This window comes from Euprymna scolopes, chromosome 3, assembly GCF_053919585.1.
Source record: "Euprymna scolopes isolate OS-2025 chromosome 3, ASM5391958v1, whole genome shotgun sequence".
Taxonomy (NCBI): domain Eukaryota; kingdom Metazoa; phylum Mollusca; class Cephalopoda; order Sepiida; family Sepiolidae; genus Euprymna; species Euprymna scolopes.
In genome coordinates, this window is record NC_136484.1 from 20146294 (window position 1) to 20172260 (window position 25967).

Below are 25967 nucleotides of genomic sequence, written 5' to 3' on the forward strand. Positions count from 1 at the left end.
ACCCCAAACCAACACTAATTGCCAGTAACCCTCAGTAATGAAAATGACAGCCAGTGGCCCTCGCTAGCTGCTACTGCCAGACAATGCCCAACAGTGGAAGCCAGATGATTTCATTTTAGCAACGGCCGTCAGCATCCAATATTTTCCAGGGCTTCCATAGTTTAATTTGTTTTCAGAGGGAGATGGTCCTTTAATGAATCTGTTCTGGCTTTGTGTACTTCCACCAAGCAATGCTGATACACAGATCTTGCTAGTATAATAATATTTAACCAAATTTTTTTTTTTAATGCCTACAGATTTTTTTCTTGCAATTAACTGATGCCATGATTTAGTGACTTTGCTCAATAGTGTAAAATAAATAAAACCTTATGAAATTAATTTCACCAAAATGTATTTTGGCTTGTTTGTAAATGTTTACTTAATAGTTGGCAAAAAAAAAAAAAAGAAAAATAATTAATTACATCGTGATCCTTAGACTTTGTAAAGAAATTTAGATATATTTTAATTTAACTTTCATAAACCTATTTTACAAAATTTTAATTAAAGTCTCTAGGGCAACGCCAGATAGGATCAGCTAGCATGTAAAAGCAATATATGTTAATATGTACTAATTCCTTTTCATACTAATGCTTATTTCTAAAAGTTAAATCTAGTCCCAGATAGCCTTCCTTTCTAGCAACATTTTATAACAATGTTATGTTTTTGTTTAGCTATGTCATTGTTTTTCCAAATTATTTATTTATTTATTTTTTTTTTGCTTCAAACAAAATGAAATAACTGTGTTAACGAACACAGAGCTACGCCCCTTTTTAAAGATGGCTTCCATATGAAAATAATTCCGATTTGATGAAAGTATTTTCTGAAATTCCTTGCACTTAATTAAATATTTTATTCTTTTAATAACACACTGAAATGATCTACCAAAAGAACTAACGAACGAGAATCAAATATATTAATTTAGTAGGAAGAAGGCTATTGATTACAAAATTAGAGAAAAAGACTATCTCTACTATTATATCAAAGGAACTGTGTGTGTGTGTGTGTGTGAGAGAGAGAGAGAGAGAGAGAGAGAGAGAGAGAGAGAGAGAGAGAGAGAGTTTCCTATGGAATCCAAAACGGCTAGGCCGACCTTTATGAAATTTCACACAAATGTATTTTATGTATCTGGCAGTGTTCTTAAATAGGTTTTGTATTGGAATGTCTTTGATAAGTGTCAATAATTGAAAAAGAATTGATGAAAGAAAGAACAGGCTATTTTGACCAAAGTTAACACATTATGCAGCCTAACATCACAAGTGCATTCGAGAAGTTTTATTACCACACAAGCTGAAAGGTCCAACATATAAAATGAACAGTCGGCTCTTTAATATGACAGGAGTGTGTTAGAAATTAATGTTTCTATTTAAAGCACAATTGCATCATGATACTTGACTTTTACATTTTAAACTTAAATTTAAGCCATTATCAGCGCATAAGCAGAAATGCCAGGCATATAAAATCAACAGTATTTTTTTTATATGACAGAGGCGCATTCGAAATGAATGTTTCGTTTAGAGCACAATTTAAGCATGATACTTGAAATTTGATTTTAAACTTTAATTTAAGCCTTGATATATAAAAATTATTTTATTATAAAATCACCAGTAGGTTCTCTGCAGTGCAATGTAGACATCAATATATTATGGACTAAGTCACCGTAGGGAGGCATGTTTATTTTTTTTATTTGTTTTCAGGAAGAGAGCCCTTTAATGAATCTGTTCTGGCTTTGTGTCATACTTCCACTGGGCAACGCTAGTATACAGATCCTGCTAGTATAATAATATTTAAAAAATAAAAAAAAAGAAAATTATGCCTATGCAGAAGCTTTCTTCTGGTGCACCCCGATGGGTCCTCACCTAGAGCAAGTAATCAATCGATTTGGTTGAAAAATGTGCGATTTTACCTATTTTGATGACAATAAAAATATAAGATTGTGAAACATTCGTTGATCATCATTCAATCCCGAGCAACGTCGGGTCTCTCTGCTAGTACTTTATATAGTAATGCCCCTGCATTATATTGGCAGGTTGTGTGAAGTAAGTTAAAGTATTATATATTGGACCTTCTTATTGTCACCATGATGATCACTCAATCATCTAATGAGTTTATGATTGAACTCTCAAAGTGAGACTTTCTTCCTCCTATTGTGCTGAAACATTGGAGGACTTCATTATTTAATAAAATTTAACCTTTGTTAATTGAAGACCAATGAAACGAACTCTGCAATGATTGATAACTTCATAACTGAACAGTTTGGTTCTTTATTCAACTCATAGATCGATACAGTGAAGAGAGAGAAAGATAAAGAGAGAGATAGAGAGAGAGAGAGAGAGAGAGAGAGAGAGAGAGAGAGGAGAAAATTTTAATACCTTTAGGACTAGAGGTCTGATAACGTTGGATTTCGGAAGAATTTACAGCTGAAACATGTATGCACATATGTAGTCAATAATATTTGTATAAGTAAAGAAAAGTATACAACTATTATATATATATATATATATATATATATATATATATATATATAGAGAGAGAGAGAGAGAGAGAGAGAGAGAAGAGAGAGAGAGAGAGAGATGGATAGATATATTGTATGTATAATTGAATAATATAAATATTAATATTTTCGAGTAAGCATTATATTATAAGATCTGTTGTTGCTGTTGTTATTTTTAGCGATATATAAACACTTTAGAACCATTGCTTATTTTTGTATTTTAATTATCGTTTCCTAAGAGATGAAGAGAGAGAGAGAGAGAGAGAGAGAGAGAGAGAGAGAGAGAGAGAGAGAGAGAGAGAGATTACGCCCCTCTCTTTATTTTTGTTTTGGCGTCACTCTCCTCCCCCGCCATTTTTTTTTTTGTGAGGGGCAGGACTTACTTTATCTATTTTAATCTTATTTTTATTCATTAAATATTTAAATGCTTTATTTAAATATTTTAAAAATATTTTTATGTGCATAAAATATATCCATGGGCATGTGTTTCTGGGTATCACCCGTCATCAGCATGGATCAACCATCAACAAGGATCAAACTTACGACTACAACATCAGCAGTCTAGCATTTTTACCAATGAGCCACGACGCCTTGTCAGATTTCATGCACAGTTTTTATTGTTTTTAAATGTAAAATCTGTTATTTTTTTAGCGATATATATATATATATATATATATATATATATATATATATATATATATATATATATATATATATATATACATAATTCAGATACGGTAGTGCTTGAATATATGGTTAAGTGGCAGTTTTAGTAATTTAGAACTACTTTAAAGCTTCACTGCTCACTTATTTTTTGACCAAATTTCAACCAATTATTAAAGCTTATAGATCACCTTCTCAGCTACATTGTAAAAAAAATTAAATTTTCGTTCAGTAAAACAAAAGTTATAATAAATTTTCTGGTGTTCAAAATCATAAAAATAAGTAAGGAAGTGAGCTACGGCTTTTTATGACTGGTTTCCATAGCAACCACACCGCTTCAGCGACTACTGAGGCTACTAATTCGAAAAGAGAAGTAAAAAAATGAGAATGAAAGCATAAAAGGGAGATAATTGGGGGGATTTATTGAAAGCAGACGAGTGCCGTACATTGTTATTACATATGTATTTATGGGGGCAAAAAATAAGACTGAAATTAAAGTGAATTTATTGGAAGCCGGGAAAAATCATGGATTACAATAGAAAAATGCGACCATGAAAAGTAATATGGTTAAGCTTAAACATGGAAAATGTTTAAGCTTTACCATATTACTTTTCATGCTTGCATTTTTCTATTGTAATATACATATATATATATATATATATATATATATATATATATATATATATATATATATATATATATATACGAGAGAGAGAGAGAGAGAGAGAGAGAGAGAGAGAGAGAAAGATAGAGAGAGAATTTTCCTTAACTATTCTATTTTACTATCCCGGGCAACAGAGAGTAGCTTTGCTAGTTAGTTACAATATATGTATTCTGCTTTTATTTTTTCAATTAGTTTTTGACAAAAAATATGATTACAATATTTGCAGCTGGAAGTTTTAATATTTTTAGAGAAAGGCTATAACTGAATTAAAGACAACGTTTTTTACAAAACTGAATCTGATTGGCTGAAAATAAATAAATGAAAATATTCTTGGCTTCTGGAAGCCATATTTTCTTGCACAAAAAATCATAATATTTTCGTTAGGAAAAACTACCGCTTACATGTACAAGTATGATTATGACAATATATTATTTTTAATTGGCGGGAACTGTGGGAATTCCACAGAATGAGAAATATATTGAATCAACAAATGTACTTTAATAAAAGGGATATTTTTATGAATAGCACAAAAAATTAGTTTTGGACAGAAAATCCAACAACACACAGCAAATATGAGTTTTTTAACATTTCTAATCAAATAGTTTCATTGAATTTTAAATACAGAACTGGCTCAGATGATATAATTTAATATGTGCTAATAAATACTCAGAAATTAATATTGTGCTACATAGTTCAACACAAATAATAAAGTTACATTGTAAGATATAATCTTAAATTTACTCTTTCAGTCCAGCACCTCTTGTCAGACAATCTTCTTTTTTTGCCCTGTTTCTTTTAAATGTTCCCTTTTTTATATAACGTTTTCATTATGGTGTAAATGTTGGAAAAAATAGCGAGAAAACTTGGAAGCAGTAAAAGGAATAATATATTAAACAGAAAATACAAAAGCGATGTTAGTTGAGTGGGAACTCCGCTCAGTTGAAGGACAAAGTAAAGTTACAACTGTCCCTCCCTGAGTCTTGGGTTCAGATTGCTGAAAAACAGAACCTGGTCACCGGAAGTGATGTCAGGAATAGTCCGTTGTCAGAATCTGTAGGGGTGCCATCCCAACAGTTTAACTAACTTCTTTCTTCGGTGAAGATTTGGTTGGTTGTTTTTGTTTTACGGCATATCAACCCTTTTCGGGTTATTTAATGCCGAATCCAAAGATTTTGAAGAAAAATTTTTTAATAGAATATATTTGTTGTTTTCAAGTCGGTTTCTATTTAACCCATAGTTGGAACCCTAACAGGTACTACCACTCCGAGTCAGAGTGGACCTGGGAGCAATGGTAACTAAAGGGTGGCTCCACACTCTCCAAAGCCCACAAGCTGGGGCCTCACCACTGAATATAGTTTAAGGTCATATCCAGGACCCCCATTGAGGGACTTTTACCCTCTGCAGGGGGGCAGTCAGTGTATTCTAATGCCCCACCGACAGGGCCCTTCGGTGAAGAACCACTGCATGTTGAAATTACTATGAGTTACTTTCTCACGCCATTGCAACAATGATCATATATTATTATTATAATGATATTCGAAAACGAGGCTACATAAAAGGGAGGTCACTCTCATATTCTTGTCCAGGGTTGTCGGATTTGTCATTTTAAAGCCAAATTTCACAAAGTTGGTCTTTTTTGAAGCAGTTTGGCCTTCAAAAATCGTATTGTTTTGTTTTTTCAAAGCATAACGTATGGATTAAATAAGAAAGGAACCAGCAGAATAAAGATATAAATAGAAAAAAGTTAATTCCCTTGCACCACTTTTATCTCCTTCTACAAAAATTAAAATCTATATATTAATACGATAGCATCTGTGCTATTTTATATATCACGCTGCTTGTGTGTCACGCTTAAATCTTTTTTCTTCCAAGTGACTGTCGTTTAATTGTTACTAGCAGGGCTACCCGGCATTGCTCGGGATAGTATAAGACAATGAGAAAAATTAAGTTACTTTCGAACATACCAATTATTTTTTATGTCTATGCCAGAAAACAATTAACCATACTATCGACAGGTATTGTACAACATATATGAAATAATTTCTCTTCCCACCAAGCCACCATAACTTTAAGAAAGATAAAATATTTTTTAGAAGATGGATCATTAGGATTTCCGAATTAATACATAAATACATTGTCTTGGTAAATGATGACCTTCCATTTCTTGCAATAAATAATTTTACCAAGAATTCTTCATAAGTTTTGGTTTCGGTTTCAATTATAGCTGATGGAAATCAAGCTATATATATATATATAGTAGAAATGGTAATTAATAAAAACTGAAGAAAGTGCTCAATACTGTTCTAGAGCAAATATGCGTTTTATTTTTTATTACCGTATCTTTCTGTTAAGTTACATTATTGTTTCAGCTACTCGGGTAGCTGAAACAATAATGTAACTTAACAGAAAGATACGGTAATAAAAAATAAAACATATATATATATATATATATATATATATATATATATATATATATATATATATATATATATATATATATATATATAAGTAGCCCTGTTGCAGGATTTTGTTGTTGGATATTGTGAAAGAAAAACGAGTAAGCACAGTGTATTTACACAATTTTTATTTTCATGAAAGAAACAACAACAGTGGAAACAACAACAGCAAGGAAGTGTTCAACACGAAAGTATTTGAAGTTATAGCATTTCTTTATACACCACGTTATATACACCACAGAAAGGTGTATCGACATAGACACAGATCTATAGAAATATAGGCTTACTATATAGATACACAGAAAGTTCTGTCAGACACATATAGGCACAGATATATAGGTATATAGGTATATAGATATATAGATATATAGATACAGGAATTGAGAATGCACTAAAAATGTGACTTTTTATGCAATTTTTGCATTTTGCATTTTTTTTTTCTTTGCCAACCAATATTTACGAAACTAAAGTTTGCAATTACTTATTTTTTGTTGGTTCTCCTGTAGGAGATGTCTTCTTGAACTACTTTAACAAAAAAAAAATTGTATTTTCAACCAATATTAACGAAAAAGAAAAATGAAATACATAGGTAAAAGTATTATTTTATTTAATGACTGGTGGTCTAAACTGACCACCCTAGTCGAATCAGAGAAAGTCCAATTTTTTTTTTTTTTTTTTTGTAATCAGACGGAGAAAATTGAAGTAATTGTTTTTAAAAAGTAAACAAAAAAATATTGTATTTTTCAACCAATATTAATCGAAACCTTTTTACTTACTTTCTTTTTTTTTTTTTTTTCTTTTTGGTTGCAAATCAGAGAAAGTCCTTTTTTTTGTTTTGTTAATCAGACGGAGAAAATGGAAGTAATTCTTTTTAAATAAAAAAAAAATCTTGTATTTTTCAACCAATATTAATCGTTGACTACTCCCTGCGATTTAATGCCTCTCACCACCACTTTGCCTGACGGCTGCTGATGTTACTCCCACCGATTTAACTCCTATCACCACTACTACTTTGCATTTATTTTACATTTCCATGCACCAAACATGGATATAAATACCACTAAAACATCTGCTGGGTCATAAGCTTCATTTTGGTACCTAAATTGCTTTGGTGGGTTGCTTGTAGGCTGACGTAAACCGCATCATACACACACACATTAACAGACAGTACAGAAATTTATGATAGGATAGATATATACATATATTTTTTTTCTTCATAAGTTTTGGTTTCGATTCAAGCCGATGCATCCAAGTCATATGGATATATACTTTTATTTTTGAAATCACTTTATAATATACTAGCAGTTTCGCCTGGCTTTACTTGGGCCCTATGTAGCGTTCATAACTTAATGTGCATATGTATATATTAACAAGTGTGAATATGGACAGTAATGCCTTTCTATATAATAGGCTTCCTTAACTACCATTGTGAAAAGTTGGTAGAGACCGCAGACGTCATATTTTTTTTAACTTTCACCCCAATTTTGACCCCTTAACATTTGACTTTGAGCTCAAATTAAATTTAAATGTTTGACCCATGTCCATGAAACCTACATCTAAAATTTCAAGTGTTTAGACCCAAAATTGGCGGAGAAGTTTGGTAGAGTCTGCAAAGGTCAACTCTGTAAACTTTGACTTTTTTGACGAATTTTCGCCCAAAAAATTATTAAAAAGCTTGCTGAAAGTCTGAATGCCCTTTATGTAAAATTTAAAATGTTTAAACCAAAAATTGTCTGAGTAATTTAGTAGAGACCGCAGAGGTCAATTTTTTAAAAACTTTGATCCCTTTTTTGACCCCTTAACATTTATTGTTTTGGGCTTAAATCAAGTTATTAAGTTAGATCCATGTCCAAGGAACCTATATCTAAAATTTCAAGTGTGTAGACCCAAAATTGTCGGAGGAGTTTGGTGGAGTTCTCAAAGGTCAAATCATTAAACTTTAACCCCTTAATCCCAAATTTCTGGCCGAAAACCGATCACGTCGATTTTTCCACATCTCAGTACCCTGTATATCCAATTTCGAGTCTGTAGACTAAAAATTGACAGAGTTATTGGGTAGGAAAATGTACGCACACAGACAAACATACAGACAGACAGACACTTTCACTTTTATAAACATATAGATAAATAGATAGATAAGAATTCATAGAAAATCGACTCTATAAATAATACTACCTCCAGTCAGAAATAGTTGGTGCACAAAAATTTTCAGTTTGGTTGGAAATACTTTGTGGATACAAGTTTCAAGTTTTATATGTCAGTACTTTTGAAAGGAAATACAGGTTAACCAAATAATTACACTTAATTAAATTGAAAATTGATTGTACGTACATTCTTACAATGTATGATTAAATAAATATACAAAAAATAATGCAAAAAGCTAAAACATCTATTTATTCAATTGCGTTAATTTACTTTTCAATTCTTCTGATATCAAAATTGAAGTGGGACGTTTTCCTTTTCTTTCTAGCTGTGCTTTTGATATATGCTGAAGCCTGTAATTGTTGCCACCATCAGCCAAAATTATTTGTTCCATTGTCTTCTGCAATGTCAGGAAAATGTTGTTCAATTTTGATTTTTCTAATTCTTAAAAGCTGATTTCAACAGCTTCAATTAATTCATCAATATTCTTTGGAGCCTTTTGGTGTTGAATAGATTGGATTGTATTGAAGTAACCTATGTCAAGCACATTCAGATCCGGACTGTTTGCAGGCTGGCTAACCAGTTCAATGTTCAGCCCTAATCTCTTGGATTCTTGTTTGAACACTGAGTCCGTTGGATGTACGTGTGGCTTAGCATTGTCTTGTTGAATTACGATTCGTTGTGCAATGGATCCACTTGGCCATTTGTTCCGGGTGGAAACAAGGACCTTTTCAACAAGGAATTCACGAATCTGAATTTTTGTGATTGTATCCATGACTTTAGTTAACATTGTTCCAGCAGGCCTGTTTCTGCTGTTACGTTTAGCCGCCTCTTGTTTGACAAATGGCCAAATTCCAATTTTCCCATCAAAGTAACATTTGTGATGTGGTTCCCAACGGGGTCGAGCCACAGCAGCAAGAAACATTACCTTTGTAATGAAATGCTTGCTTTTAGTGGTTCTTAAAGGGTCATGTTCAGACTCCAGCTAGGCTTTGAGACATAGTTGCTGATTCTCTGTTTTGAATGTTACTTTTTCACTGCCTTCGTTCAGGATTGAACTCTGCGCCTTTGGGTAACTGTAAACTTTAAACTTTAAATGTTACTTTAAAAAGTAACATTCAAAACAGAGAATCAGCAACTATGTCCTAAAGCCTAGCTGGAGTCTGAACACGGTACCCCCGTAATAATAATAATAAAGGGTTGGGTTCGAGACTCCTAACAAATGGTTCCCCAGTTCGATACAAAACACCTGACGAAGGCCGGAGGGCAAAACGGCCGAAACGTTGTGACAATAACAACCAAGATGAGGAAGTCAGTCCGACAATCTCAATCAGTTATATAATCTATTTTTAAAAATACCCGCAGTGGCTATATAAATATGGAAAATGTAGTTGGGTCAGTATATATTATGGCTAACTATGGGCATGCTGATCTGAGTAATTTTAACGTCTTTAAACTGTCGATTACAGAATATATAAAAGACTTTAAAATAGTTTAATTCATAAACATATTTGTTTTGTCTTTGTTTGAAAACGATTCAAACTTGCAATGAAAAATACAAATAAAGTTCGTTAAATGCCGATGAAAAAAAAAAAAAAGCAGAAAGGATTCAAGTTGCATATTTTAAAACGAAAAAATTGTCAATAAAAAAAAACTTTCATAGCTTTGTTTTTATTTTATTATGCATGCGCAGAATTTTTCAAACCGGAAGCTGTAAACCGGATGGACGGTTTCAATTCCCAAGCAAGACGATTTTAGTTATAAAAATATATAATAGATAGATATATGTTCGCAAGTAATACATGAAATATTCAACATATATGACAAATTCCTAATTTTTTTTTTACAAAGGAGTCACCATTTATCAAGACCTGGAGGTCTCTCGAGGATAAGGGTTAATTAGGGTACAGTAGTCAGTGGAACAATATCATAGTAATCGTGAGTAGTGGAAAGTTGGTACATTGGATTATTTAAGGGGACGACTCATAAGGAACTTGTTCACATTGGACTTGACGACGACCATATTGTAGTCAGCTGGAAAGCAGGGAAATGGAAGAGAGTTCCACAAGTGTGCAGTTCTAAGAAAGAAGTTTTGTTGATGGAATTTACGCTTGGGTTTAGGCACAGATAAAGACTAGGGAAAATTATTGATAGTAATTTCAACTAGACGAGTGTTTTTTGTGAAAGTTTGATGGGGGGGGCATACATTGGAGCTCAGACGAACACTTGCCATGAAAAAAATGATAAAGCAGAGACAAGCTCGCAATGTCTCTTCTGTGGGAAAGAGGTTGTAGGGAAGAGAAAAGTGTATCCCCCATAAAGTCTATTTAAAACTCTGTCAAGACAGGATAAGCTGCTTCTAGCAGCTCCTGCCCAGATGTGGCAATAGTACTCCATCCTTGGACGTACTTGGCTCTTATACAGGTAGAGAATTGCATCAGCAGTGAGATATCTACTGGAGCGGTAGAATGATCCCACCATTTTTCCAGCGATCTTGGCAATGGATTTGATGTATGTTTTCCATTTCAAATCAGGAGTAAAGGCCAGACCGAGAAGCTTGTCAAAACATTGAGCCTCTCCCCAAAACGAGAGCCATTCATTTCAATTGATGCCAGACGGGGATCAGAGCGTTGATGATGTAAAGATAGAAGCTTGGTTTTAGATGCATTAAAATTAACCAGTCACCTCTTTCTCCATTGCATCACATGCTCAAGATTAGAGGAGAGAGAATAAGAAAGAACTTGGTCATTTACTACGACTGAAGTGTTGCTATAGAGTATCGCCTCATGGAGATATGCAAAATGGAAATGATCAAAGTGTGTAGAAGTCCTACATATTACGGAATTTGTTTGACAAAATAAAATAGGAGGAGCCAAACGGATGTTTTCACTTCACTCATTAAACTAGAAAAGGGAAGACAGTGAGGATTTAGCAAGCATATTGCCATTCCTACAGTTATTTCTAGTCTCCATCACCAGACTGGATTGATGTCAGGTAGGGCATCTAGCCTATGAAAATGTAACCTCAATTAAGGTAATGATTCCAAATAAACCCGAGATGAGTTTAAAAATTAGGTTATAAAAGCCGTACAACACATGCCAGCATGTAAAATGAATATTAAACATGGACTAATCAATCATTAGTTGAGTTAACCCCGTAGTAACTAATATCAGAGTTCTGCTTTAGAGCACACTTCCTTTTTCCCTTATTTTTGGCTTGTCCCATCGCTGCCATGATGCATCCCTGTGTCTGTTTAAAAAGTACTTTAATGGAATATACTCTGATGAATTTATAGCACTTGTGCCCCTTCGACTTATATAACCCTGACTAACCTCTCAAGCAGTAAAATCCCAACCATTTACTGTTGAAGACTCTAGATGGTAGAAAGCCTTCTACTCTAATAGCTTTATCCTCGGACTGCTAGATTTGGAATCCCTTCCCTGTTTCCTGTTTTCTTGACTGTACTCACATGTAGAAGTTTGAACGTAATGTAAATGACATCTTGTTGCTCAATTCTTTGCATAACCTTTGTAGACATGATCCCAAATAATAACTTCTTATATACAAGTAGCATTACACCTTTTTGGGGTCAACAAAAGTTTTTAAAACATATGATGATGAATAATGAGTATGAAAAATGGAAAGAGGAAGTGTGCATTTTTGGCAAAACTTTGATATCAGTAACCACGTGACTAAATTAACTAATTACTGACCACTATGTTTACATGCTCTTATTGAGGCTGATTACAATTTGAGATATTGTAAACCTGACAAGAGACTACAAAATGATGCATGCATGCATAACTTAACCAATCAGATATGGATTGAACAACGAACATACCAAGAAACTTTTGATTCTATAACTTTATAAGAAGTCATCTATAGAAGCAGAGAATTGAATCGGCAAAGGAAATTGATAGAATTAGCCTAGCAGATACCATGTTTCTTTTTTTTTTACATAGGCATCACCACTTATCAAGGACAAGAGGCCACTCGAGGATAAGGGTTGAAGAGTGTACAGTACAAATTGGACAATATAGTAATCGTTAGTAATGGAAATTCGGTAAATTTGTTAACTTATATGAAATGTCTCATCAAGAACTTGTTTATGTTAGACTTGAAGACAACCATATTGTAGTCAGCTGGAAAGCAAGAAAACGGAAGACAATTCCATAGGCGTGCAGTTCTAAGAAAGAAGCTTTGCTTATGGAATTCAAAATTGAATCCGCTTGAGGAATATTGCTATCCTATGCACTTGCATGTATAAACAGCATCGATATGGTAACAAACTTTGATGATCCAAGTTATCACAATTGCCTTAATAAACAGATCACACCTCTCACTTAACTTCTGCTAATATGTACACACACATTTCTGACAACAAACGTGCACTCATATGAAGCAAGTCTATGAACTCTTTCCAACACATCTAACATATTTTTTTTATTTTATGAACTATATACACATCTGCTTATATACGTTTCTATTACATTTTTATCATCTTTTTCACTCAATAAATTGTTGTTACCTTTACAACTGCTGTTCATTGTGATTCATCTTTTGTTTAATCTGCATGCATTTTCCAATTATTAATTCCTTATTAGCTGAGAATTGTGGTATATTAGATGATTGGACATCACAAATCCATGCTGTAGATCCCATGATACGATCTGGGACTTCATGAATTACAAAAAGCGACCCCAACAGCAATTATGAATGTCTCCTTTAGATTTATATATTTAAATCTGTGTTTTATGTTCTATGCTTACACCCAATGATGGTTTAATATTTGTAGACTGCGATAATGTACAGGAGAAATAGAGAAAAAATATTAGTTATTCATGGCATTTCTGCCTATGGAAGTATAATTTCGATAAATAAAGGTTTTTGTGGTTCGTTAAATAATATTTTTTCATAAATGATTCCCCTCTCTCACAAGTCAGTATAGTTTTATGTTTCATTACATTCATGTTAAAGATTATATAAATTGTTTAATAAAAATGGTTATTCGTTACACATTGTTGCTTTTTGTAATATACATCACATGGACAGATATGTTTATAAAATGTTTCATTCAATTATGCCTGCTTTGCATCTTAAACTGGACAACAATAATCTGAGAATCATAAATAATTAAGCATAATTATAAGAAAACGTGACCTTAGGCTTGAATATAAAAACAGATGATGTTATTGTACGGAAAGGTTTTCAACAATAAAAAGCTCTGCATATTTAAAATTTGCAATGGTTTTGAGTGAAAACTTATGAAGTTTCTTTTTAACTTTCATAAACTTATTTAGATTTTAGCTTTGACTAGAACATCCGTGACACAATGGATCATTATTTGTTATATATATTATCTAACTAGCGGGGCTACCCGGCGTTGCTCGGCACCGTATAAACAATGAGAAAATTGAATTTGATTTTGAATATATTTGTTATTCTTAGGAGTGAGGAATTTTGAAGTATGAAATAATTGTATCTTACCTAGGGTAGATAATTTACAGCATGTATATGAAATAATTTTACCTTTGCAAGGACGGTGAATATACAACACATATTTAAAATAATTTTACCTTTGCAAGGACGGTGAATATACGACACATATTTAAAATAATTTTATCTACTTTAAGACGGGTAATTTAAATACATATATGAAACAATTTTACATACTTTTTGACCCCAAAACGGACATTACTCTCTCCAACCCAGAGAAGAGAAGTTAAAATTAACCCAACCCTCAAAAGAGAACTTAAAAAGTAACATAATCATGCTTCTTTCTACCCACCTCTGCAACCCTCACAACATGCCCGGATGATAAAATACAAAATTAAAAAAAGTATAGATCACTTCCCCTATAGAAACTGGCCTAGTAAACTTTCATAGTAAACCAGCAATATATATGTATTAATCTAATTTTGAGATCGTAAATTGCTTTAGCCATATCCGGAATCGACTTCACAAATAAAGTAATCTTGAGATAGAAAATTGTTTAAGCCATTTCTGGTACAAACTTTATCTTTTACCACCCTCATTTAATCCAGAGTGACGCTGATTATTCTGCTAGTATAAATTTGCCCCTATCTCATTCAATACGTGGCAGGAATTCTGCTAATAGATATTTCCATCAATAACCTTCAATACCGGGCGACGCCGGGGATATTGCTAGTATATTTTCTCACCTATCTCATTCAATCTTGAGCAATGCCGGGTATTCTCCTAGTGTATATGTGCAGCCATCTTATACAATCCCGAGTGATGCCAAGTATTGGTCTATTCTGTATTTGTACCTATCTTATTCAATCCCAGGCGATGCCAGGTATTCTGTTAGTATTTATTTGAACCTGCCTCATAAAATCTCGGACGATGCCTGGTATTCTGCTTCTATATTTCCAACTATCTCATTCAATCCAGAGTGATGCAGGGTATTCTGCTAATATATATTTCCACGTATCTCATTTAATCCCAAGCGATGCTGGATATTTTGCTAGTATCTATTCTAACCTACATTATTCAATCTAGGGCAACGCTGGGTATTCTGCTTGTATATATCTCCATCAATCTCCTTAAATCCTGGGCAATGCAAAGAATTCTGCTAGTATATATTTCAATCAATCTCATTCAATCCCAGACAACTCCAGGTATTCTGCTACTATATATTTTCATCTATCTCATTCAATCCCAGGCGGCCGTGTATTCTGCTAGCATACATTTGCATGTATCTCATTCAATACCGGGTTACTCCGGGTATTCTGCTAGTATATATTTGTATCTATCTCGTTGAATCCTATAATTCTTGGATACGTTACTAATTTTGACAATCATTTTTCATGATTTAACCCACATTATCACCCCGCTCTTACTAAAATAAAAACTTTCATACATTGTCTGGGTTGTTTATTTCATTACACACTCACGAATAAAATAACTCACATTTCATTATTTTGCATAATTCTTGGATATGTTACTAATTTCTACCATCATTTTATGATTTAACGCACATTATCGCCCCCTATTACTAAAATAATAACTTTGAGACATTACTTGGGCTGTTTATTTCATTAAAAACACACCAATCATATAACTCACATTTTATAATTTTCCAAAATTCTTGAATATGTTACTAATTTCGACAATCATTTCTCATGATTTAATCTACGTTATTGCCCGTTCTTACTAAACTAATAACTTTGGCACATTCATTGGGATGTTTATTACATTGCAAACACACTAATCAAATAGGTCGCATTTCATCATTTTTACATTACAAACACAGCAATCAATAGTCATGTTTACTCGTAAACGGTTTCTGCGATTTCCAGGACTGTCTTCATATCCCTCACCCCACTGTTAAAAATATACATGAAATATTCCCAAGTAGTCACCAATCTGAAAATGACCAAGCTCATTGTTGCTTAACTTTGATGATCTCCATAAATCATTTAGAATTACCAAATAGTCACACATCTAATAATGACCAAACAATGTTGCTTAACTTTGGTGATTTACATAAAGCATTTTGTATTCCAAAGTAGTCACCCATCTGAGAATGACCAGGACAATGTTGTTTAACTTTAGATATCTATATATAGCATTTGGTGTTCCCAAGTAGTTACCCATCTGATAATGATCAGGCTTCATGTTGCTTAACTTTAGTGATCTACATGAAGCATTTAATGTTCCAAGTAGTCACCCATTTGATAATGACCAGGCTCAATGTTGCTTAACTTTGGTGATCTATATAAAACATTTGGTGTTCCCATCTGAGAATGACCGGAACAATGTTGTTTAACTTTAGTGATCTATATAAAGCACTTTGTATTCCCAAGTAGTCACCCATCTGAGAATGACCGAGACAATGTGGCTTAACTTTGGTGATTAACATGAAGCCTTTATGTTCCCAAGTAATTACCCATCTCATAATAACCAGGCTCAAGGTTGCTTAACTTTGGTGATCTATATAAAGCATTTGGTGTTCCCAAGTAGTTACCCATCTGATAATGGCCAGGCTCCATGTTGCTTAACTTTGGTGATCTACATGAAGCATTTGGTGTTCCCAAGAAGTCGCCCATCTGATAATGACCTCACACATTGTTGCTTAGCTTTAGTGATCTACAAAAGTATTTGGTGTCCCCAAGTAGTTACCCATCTAATAATGACCAGAGTCCATGTTGCTTAACTTTGGTGATTTACATAAAGCATTTAGTGTTCCAAAGTTGTTACCTATCTGTTAATGACCAGGCCCCATGTTGCTTAACTTTGGTGATCTGCATAAAGCATTTAGTGTTCCCAAGTAGTCACCCATCTAATAGTGAGCAAGCTCATTTTTGCTTACCTTTGGTGATCTACATAAAACACTCTGTATTATGAAGTATTAACCCATCTAATAATGACCAAGCTCATTGTTGCTTAACTTTGGTGATCTACATAAAGCATTTTATATTCCCAAGTAGTCACACATCTAATAATAACAAAGCTTATTGTTACTTTACTTTGGTGATCTACATTAAGCATTTTGTATTCCCAAGTAGCCACCCATCTGATAATGACCAAGCTTATTGTTGCTTTACTTTGGTAATCTACATGAATCATTTTGTATTTCCAAGTAGTCACCCATCTGATAATGACCAAGCTTATTGTTTCTTAATATTGGTGATCTACATAAAACATTCTGTATTCTCAAGTAGTTACCCATATGATAATGACCAAGCTCATTGTAGCTTAACTTTGGTTATCTACGTACACAATTTTGTATTCCCAAGTAGTCACTCATCTAATAATGAGCAAGCTACATCCAAGAGAGGTCACTCACATATTATAACAATGATTGTATATTATTTTAATTGTATTCGACAATGAAGCTACATCAAAGGGAGGTCACTTGCATATTATAACAATGATTGTATATTATTCTAATTGTATTTGACAATGAAGCTACATCAAAGGGAGGTCACTTGCATATTATAACAATGATTGTATATTATTCTAATGGTATTCAACAATGAAGCTACATCCAAGGGAGGTCACTTGCATATTATAACAATGATTGTATAAGGAGGGGGTTATGTCTAGCTTTAGAGAAACAAACGTCACTTGAAAATATGGAGGAGGTAATGCCTGGCATGTCTAGCTTTAGAGAAACAAACGTCACTCGAAAATAAGGAGGAGGAGGTCATGCCTGGCATGTCAAGCTTTAAAACATGCACAGTGTTTAATAAAAAATACATGGATATGTATATTTATACTGTAAAAGCATCTTCAAAATTATTTATTGGGATTTAGACTGCAGTGCACAAACACCTTCAAAATTGTCAAGTCGGACCTATACTGCACAAGCACCTTCAAAATTGTCAAATCGGACCTATACTGTACAAGCACCTTCAAAATTGTCAAATCGGACCTATACTGCAAAGAGCACCTTCAAAATTGTCGAGTCTGACCCATACTGCACATGCACCTTCAAAATTGTCGAGTCAGACCCATACTGCACAGGCACCTTCAAAATTGTCAAATCTGACCTATACACATTACATATAATTCATAATGATCAGTTAATTAGTTTCGGAGTTGATCTAAGACACACAAAAGATATAATCATATACACATAATTAAATTTTTGGAATCAGCAGTTCAGTGATGTGTTTTTTTTTTAATATGACATCTTGTCTCAATTTAGTATTCGATAAATATAAATTATGCATCTTTTTATAATAGAAGATAATGTTCGGTAGGAAATTAAGCTGTATAAGATGGTTACTTGGTCTTTTGGCTAAGATCTTTACTTTATTTTCTCCCACCTCCATTAAGGCTTTTTCCCCAAACCCCATTAGGGATGCCCTGCTTGTTTTCGGTTCCCCGGAAAACAGTGGGGGATCTATCAACATAGAATAGTTCGGGGGGGGGGGTCTTACTAACAACCCAGTAGCTTTTATTTTTTATTTTTTGAAATGAACTTTTTTGATTAGGATCTTCCCACTCCACGAACATTTCATTTTAATAAATTCACAAACTTTTATTTTCTAATGAAATCGAACTGTATTTTCTCACACATGCATAAAAAAAAAAAAAAAAAAAAAAAAAAAAATGCACACACAACACACAGACACAATTATACAAATTGTAAATATGTTATTTTTTACACTGAACGCTGGGGGTTTTAGTTAGATTAAATTCCACAGAGTGAATGAGGTATTTTGGTAAATGTTGCCAGTCAAGAGTAAGACCATTAAGTCTTCATCATGCATCATGTCACTTTAGTCATAAAGACCCTGTACCCTCCCCCTCCCAATTTCTTATAGGGCCTTGTGCCTAATTTTGTTGTTTGACTCTTTTGTTTGTATAATTTTTACATTGTATTTTCAAATTTTGACAACAATAAAATAAATAAATAAGATCAAAGTGTAGTATCTGTTCTTAGAATTCAAACGGTCTCATCTTTCGCTTCCTCCTTCTAAACAGAATTAGGTCGTAGTGTTACTAATACTAAAAAGAAAATGGCGGTTTGTTTTTATTTTGAAAACATAGCCATCGTTCGTCTCATCGCTAAATATTTTTAAGCATAATTTTTTCCCCCCTTATCATTTTTGCTTGTCATTTTTCGTTATACTCTCGTATATTTACTATTTTTAACCCTATAATCACGTTGGAAACATTTTCATAACGTGTAAGGTAATATTTTAATTTGTACGATACTGACAGTTAATCTTTTAATTTGTACGATACTGAACATAAAGAATCTCTTATTTAAACTATACCAACGTCGCCATTAAAGTGTGCTGACGTCAAAATCACGTGACATGACTCAGCATTTTTTTGATTACCTATAAATAACATTAGAATCGATTTAAAATTATAAGAATTATGCAGTATTTAACGTTAAAATGTCACTGGCGGGGGGATCCCTGCAGAAAAACGACCAGCTGCCCAACTTAGAGTCGACCATTTGGGCCAAAATTTCGATATTTTTCGTCCGGAGGTTCGAGCTTTAATATGATACCAAATTTGTCAATTTTTGTTGTGTATGTCGGACATAAAAACACACATACATACATACATACATACACACACACACACACACACACATTTTCGTTTTTATATATATAGATATATAAAGTGAAGTCAACCAGATTCTCGACTTTAGAGATGAATAGCAGATTGATATTTAGTTCTGACTTCATTCTGGCTTTCTATAAGTGGTGGTGAGAGGGAGTGCGCTCTCTGAACACTCCTCCCACCACCACCACTACTTTATAACCCTACCTTATAGGTAGAGCTACTTATATATACATTTGCTGCAAGGCTCCACACAGCCATTCAATTCATTTTTTCGCTTCATCATCCAGCATGTTTTGAATCGATCTGTCACTTTCACCATTTGAAAAGGGGAATTTTTTTCCCTGAAATATATTATGGATATTGTCACAGACATAACAAGTAATATATATATATATATATATATATATATATATATATATATATATATATATATATATATATATATACAGTCCTTGTCAAAATCATAAGACCACTTAAGAAAGTAAGCGTTTGCGCATAATATTGAATTTTTAATCAAATGGTTGAAACCATTGCCAAAAGGGAAAATATGATGGGGAAAAAAATGAAATCTGCTTCAATCGAAACCTTAACCCTGATCTAATAATTATTTTTTAAAAAACAAACATTTTCACCCGGTCAAAATGATAAGCCCACTTTAATAAAATCGGCTAGTTTGGAAAAAATGAATACGAAAAGCTTTCTATGTTACTAAAAGCAACTTGTTAGTGGATAAAAAACATCTTACTAAATTATAAATGGCAAAAGTGAAACTATTATCAGAGTTTGAGAGAGGAAGGATCTTTGAACTTAATAGGGGTGGACTCTCCCATAGATCCATTGTAAACGAAGTAAATTGTAGCAAAACGGTATCAGAAGTTAAAAAAAAAAACTCGAGTATGAGCTCAAGTCGATTGAAAGGCCAAACAGCAGCAGAATGTAGTCCTAAAACCATCAGAAGGCATCTGAAAATGAAGGGTTTCAATCATTTAAAGCGACTGCAGAAACTTGAACAGCACAAAATTAACCGACTTAAATATGCCGCCAAATACCAGACTTGGGATGAAGAGAAGTGGGAAAATGTAATTTTCTCCGATGAGAAAAAGTTTAATCTAGATGGTCCCGATGGATTTCAACACTATTGGCATGATAAAAATTTGCCCAAAGAGACTTTTTCAACTCGGCATAGTGGAGGAGGGTCTTTAATGATCTGGGGTGCTTTCTCGTCAGCTGGAACCCTAAAGTTGCAAGTAGTGAAAAGCCGGCAAACATCATTGAAGTACATTTCAATGCTTGAAAATGCTTCTATCAGGACTGAAGGTCCACGTCTGTGTGGAAGAAATTGGATTTTCCAGCAAGACAACGCTGCGATACACACTTCTCGACAAGCACGAGAATACTTTTCTTCAAATAATATAGAATTGTTAGATCATCCAGCATGTTCTCCGGACCTCAATCCCATTGAAAATCTTTGGGGATGGATGGCAAAAGAAGTGTTCAAGGATGGAACCCAGTATGATTCGATAAAGGAACTTTCTGATTCAGTTTTCAGTACATGGGATAAAATTCCTTCGCAACTGATAAAAAACTTAGTCGCAAGCATGCCGAAGAGAATTTTTGAAGTAATTCGTAATAATGGAGAGTATACTAAATACTGAGACACTTTTTAGTAATTTATAATTGCCTTTTGTTAGATAAATCATCAGTGGTCTTATCATTTTGACCAGGTGAAAATGTTTGTTTTTTAAAAAATAATTATTAGATCAGGGTTAAGGTTTCGAATGAAGCAGATTTCATTTTCCATCATATTTTCCCTTTTGTTTGATTAAAAATTCGATAATATGCGTAAACGCTTACTTTCTTAAGTGGTCTTATGATTTTGACAGGACTGTATATAACTTCTTAATTCTGACATCAATTGATAGTCACGTTTTCACAAGAAAGTATTAAATTGAACATCGATGACATCATAAAGGATGAATGATAACTTTTGGCAACTTAAAAAAAAATCAAATAAAACTCATTTTGTGACGTCATCCATTTTTAAATAAGTATAATTATTTCTTTCTTCATAATACTCAATCATAAGTACCCAGTGTCTATCTAGGAAAATATCGAGGAAATCAATGCTAACAATAGAATCTTCGGAGTCGTATGATGATGATGATGATGATGATGATGATGATGATGATGATGATGATGATCCGTCTTTCTTTTGTTTTTTAGTTATTCTTTCTCACTTCAAAAAGATGTAGCACAAAGTCGGAAGGTGAGGGAGAGTCAAGCCAGTGCTCCTAAAAGAAAAGCATTATGATCTATTAAAAATTGCACTGGTAGTCTCGTTGGCGTTTCCCACTAGGGGCGTCTCAGGCAATAAGCAATAAAGTTACTTCACCCGAAAAAACGAGGGGGTGGCAAGGGCCTGGGAGGATGGATCTTGTAGAACTGCACAGGACTAAAGTCATACATCAGTCAACTGGGAAAAGGCTATTTCAATAACCTAGACTCTGTTGGCTACTTTCTCACGTTTCTCTCTCTCTCTCTCTCTCTCTCTCTCTCTCTCTCTCTCTTTCTTACCTTTCTAAACTAAAAACAATGTCAATGAATGATAAAGATGATTGATTGAAATCTATTTATAAACTTGGTTTAAAAATCAAGTAAAAGAATAAATTTTGAAGGATTTGTCCATTAAATCATTGGAATTCATACTAGCAGGAGTAGATTTTATGCGCACGAGTAGTTCGTCCGTATATGAACAATTTAATAGCATGTTATAATAGAAACATTTGGCAAAGATTTGTGTGAAAGTTTTAAGTCTGCAGATGTGTGCTTCCTATGTTTAGGCAGAATGGAAGTGTAACGTGGTACAAACGTTTACACACTCGGAACGCAACACAATATATGCAGAGTACGTCATAAGGAACAGAAGACAAGTAATAACTTGACTCCTTTTTTTTTTGTAACATCAACATTTATTTCTGTGTACTTTCTTGAATAAAACGTGATCATGCTCCTACTCTCTAACCGCTGTCCTTTCAAATGTTGTTCTGAACGTGCTCTTGAACGTGCACTTGAAAGTGCTCTTCTGTCTGTGCACACATTCTTTTTTATAGTATTTTTCTTTTTCCCTATCGTGACGTCATTTCGCATACAGCTCTGCATTTGCATACATGCATCTACACTCTGTTACAGAAGTATGTGCACATACTTTTTGTGTGTAAGTGAGTTTATGAGGTTGTGTATATAAGCAGTTACTATGTTTAGTAGTGCCTGACTGTGTCTTGTGTCGTCTGTCTTAATTTGGGTTTGCCTAGAAGGAGTTTAGTAGGTGACAGCATCGTATTAGAACTTACAAGGTTTCATATGGCAAGTTAAATATCTCAAAGTAATCTGGAAAAAGGGCCAGCAGAAATTAGAATAAATATCTCAAAGTAATCTGGAAAAGGACCAGCAGAAATTAGAATAAATATCTCAAAGTAATCTGGAAAAGGACCAGCAGAAATTAGAATAAATATCTCAAAGTAATCTGGAAAAAGGACCAGCAGAAATTAGAATCGAGGGAAAGACTAAGAGTATACAATCTTATCAATCATGAAAACGTCTGAAAATCTAAGGAAAATCTTCACATGCGGAAACCAAGCGATATAAACTACAAACAACAACCAGTCACATAGAAACTGCAATAGCAGTAAAAAAAAAGAAAAAGAAAAGAAAAAGGCAACAAGTCTCTCCAGATTTCCCGTATTCTCCAAACATTCTCTGGAGAGACTTGTTGTCATCTAGACTTCAGGGAACACCTCCAGTTATTATGATGATGACCTGTGGGAAAACTCCTAATGAATAATAATAATATTAACAACACTAATAATAATAATAACAATAATAATAATAATTATATTATTATTGCCAGCGATAAATCAATGGTAAACAGATAATGTGATAATGCAAATACATTTGCTAAGGTTATCGAAAGAGGTGGAGAGTACTGAATATCTGGGGAGACTTGTTGTCATCCAGACTAAGAAACACCACGGATTGATGTCTCTGATGACGGCCTATGTGAGAACTCCTAGTGAATAATAGCAATAATAATAATCTCTACTATTATATAAAAATCACTTTGTGTGTATGAGTTCCTTCCTCATAGGTTCCGAAACGGCTGAGCCTATCTTTTGCAAATTTCACACAAAGGTAATTTATATGTCTGGCAGTGTTCTTAAATGTGTTTTGTACAGAAATTCATTCGATAAGTATCAAAAATCGAAAAACATCCGATTTTAAAAATAGTCTTTCTCTCTCATAGATAAAAGAATAATTTTTAAAGGGGAATATTTTACATTACACCGACTAATGGAAATAATAAAATCTCAATAAATCATTTCTGCTTAAAAAACAAAAAACAGATTTATTGTCATCTGGAGATATAGATCAGTGGTAGAGTATTTGTCTACCGATCAAATTATCCCCCTGTTCAAGTCCAGGTGTACGAGACCATTTTATTTAAATTTTTCTTATTAATTTAATTGTTCAATTTACGATAAAGAGGTACCATTTAAAATCGCCGCAAATCGTTTCTTCGTTTGCATATTTAAAAGCTAAACATGAATCAGATGTGACTTTTCCATAGCATTCATTGTAAAGCCCAAATATCAGGTGACATGATAGTGTAAACAAACACAGATGAAATTTGATGAACGACATTATCATTATTATTTATTATTTTATTTTATTTTTTGTTTTTTGCAAATTAGTTGTAAAATATAATGATGAATAGAGAATTCTATAATAATACATATATGCAATCTGCATAAATTAAAATGTTTTAGCATATTGTAGATCGAGCAACGCCAAGTCGTCAGCAAGTAATAATAATAATAATAATAATAATAATAATAATAATAATAATAATAATAATAAACACTTTTGGTTTAAACTTTAATGAACAAAATTTCACTAAATTTTACTATAATTCAAGCACGGCATAAGAAGGTTTGTCATGGGGGGGGATTACAATTGTACTACTATTATCACTATTACTACTAATAAATAATTCTTTGTTAAAAATATTATACAAAATTGCAAATTTTGTATAAAGAGTTCTTGAAATACAGATGTAATAGCATTAAGAATGCAAATTATGATGCTTAAATAAATTCCCAACGATCCTCAGCAAAAGGTTGACTGAACGGCTGGTTTATTGGTTTATTGGTTTATTGATTAATTTATGAACTTTAATGATGTTACGCGCTTGTCATCATGCATAAAATCTATTTCTTTGAAGTGGATGACGTCACAAAAAGGCAGACGACACGAATATAAGAGGAATGATAAGGGAAGTAATTGTACCTATTTACAATGCCTCCCCACGGGACAGAGTTAGACACCAGGGTCGTTTTTTAACGTGGAGAAAAGGTACAAAAATAAAAAAAATTGTCTCAGTCGTGAAGGACTGCTCCTTCACCGAAAGAGAACTAGAAATGGAAGTGCAGCATCTGAAGAACAGATACTACACTTTGATCTTGGCCAAAAGGCCAATAAGGGAGGTAATTGTAGGGAGAAACTAGTGTAAATATGAAAGTCGTTCCAAAAGTTAAAGCCTTCTATTATTTTAACTCGAAAAGTTGAAGAGCTACTCAGACGGGAATGGCACCATTAAAACGAACGACCTTTTGTGCTCTAGAATTTATTTTTCTACATAGTCATCAACCTTCTCAGTGGACTTTTACCAGGAATTCAATGACGCATTTTTGACGCATGGCCACACATCCATAACATGGATTGCTTTCTCAGAGTCTCACACTGTCAATATCTGCAACACAGAGATAAAACTTTCAGCTCATGAATGCATACGTTCAGTCATCATAACAATGCAATTTGCAATCCCCTCTTATCCATTCGGTTGAAATAAAAATAGGAGACATTACTTTCGGAACCCTCCCCTCGCATGATAAAAAGTCCAAGACTGTTTATTGTGGTCTGTGCGGACCAAACATTGACATCGTCAATGACAGATCGATTTCAGATTTTAGATATTCAATTATTGCCTTTTGTTGTTTCCTCTATCTCTTGTATCAGACTGAACTAAATAGCATAATTCAAGTTTCTAAGGAAATAAACAGGGTTTATACAAAGGTAGAAGAATGCTTTCAGGAAAACAAAAACGGGAAGAAAAAAAATTGAAAATGTTCGCAGAAATTGTTGCTCTTGTGAATAGAATAAAAGAAAACATGAAAAGTTGGCAATTTTTTTTTTTTTTTTGCTATAATTTCTTAATGAGAAGCAAAACAAGTAATCATCATATAATGAGCCCCAAATCTATCAAAAGTGGTTCAGATTCTAGCAAATAAACATTTCACTTTTCTTTAAACTTATTCAATATATTATCTTACTAGCAGGTGATGCTTAAATATCAAAATGAAATACGTATGATATACGTTTATAAGCCAAATTACAACGCAAC

At 33.3% G+C, this 25967-nt stretch overlaps 1 protein-coding gene and 1 pseudogene across 2 annotated transcripts in view; both read right to left on the reverse strand.

Annotated features, from left to right (window-relative positions):
• The window catches only part of LOC145253353 (uncharacterized), a 692561-nt gene that overhangs the window by 478061 nt on the left and 188533 nt on the right, over positions 1–25967 (reverse strand). The gene's annotated exons all lie outside the window — the stretch shown is intronic.
• LOC145264268 (U2 spliceosomal RNA) lies at positions 24825–25050 on the reverse strand (annotated as a pseudogene).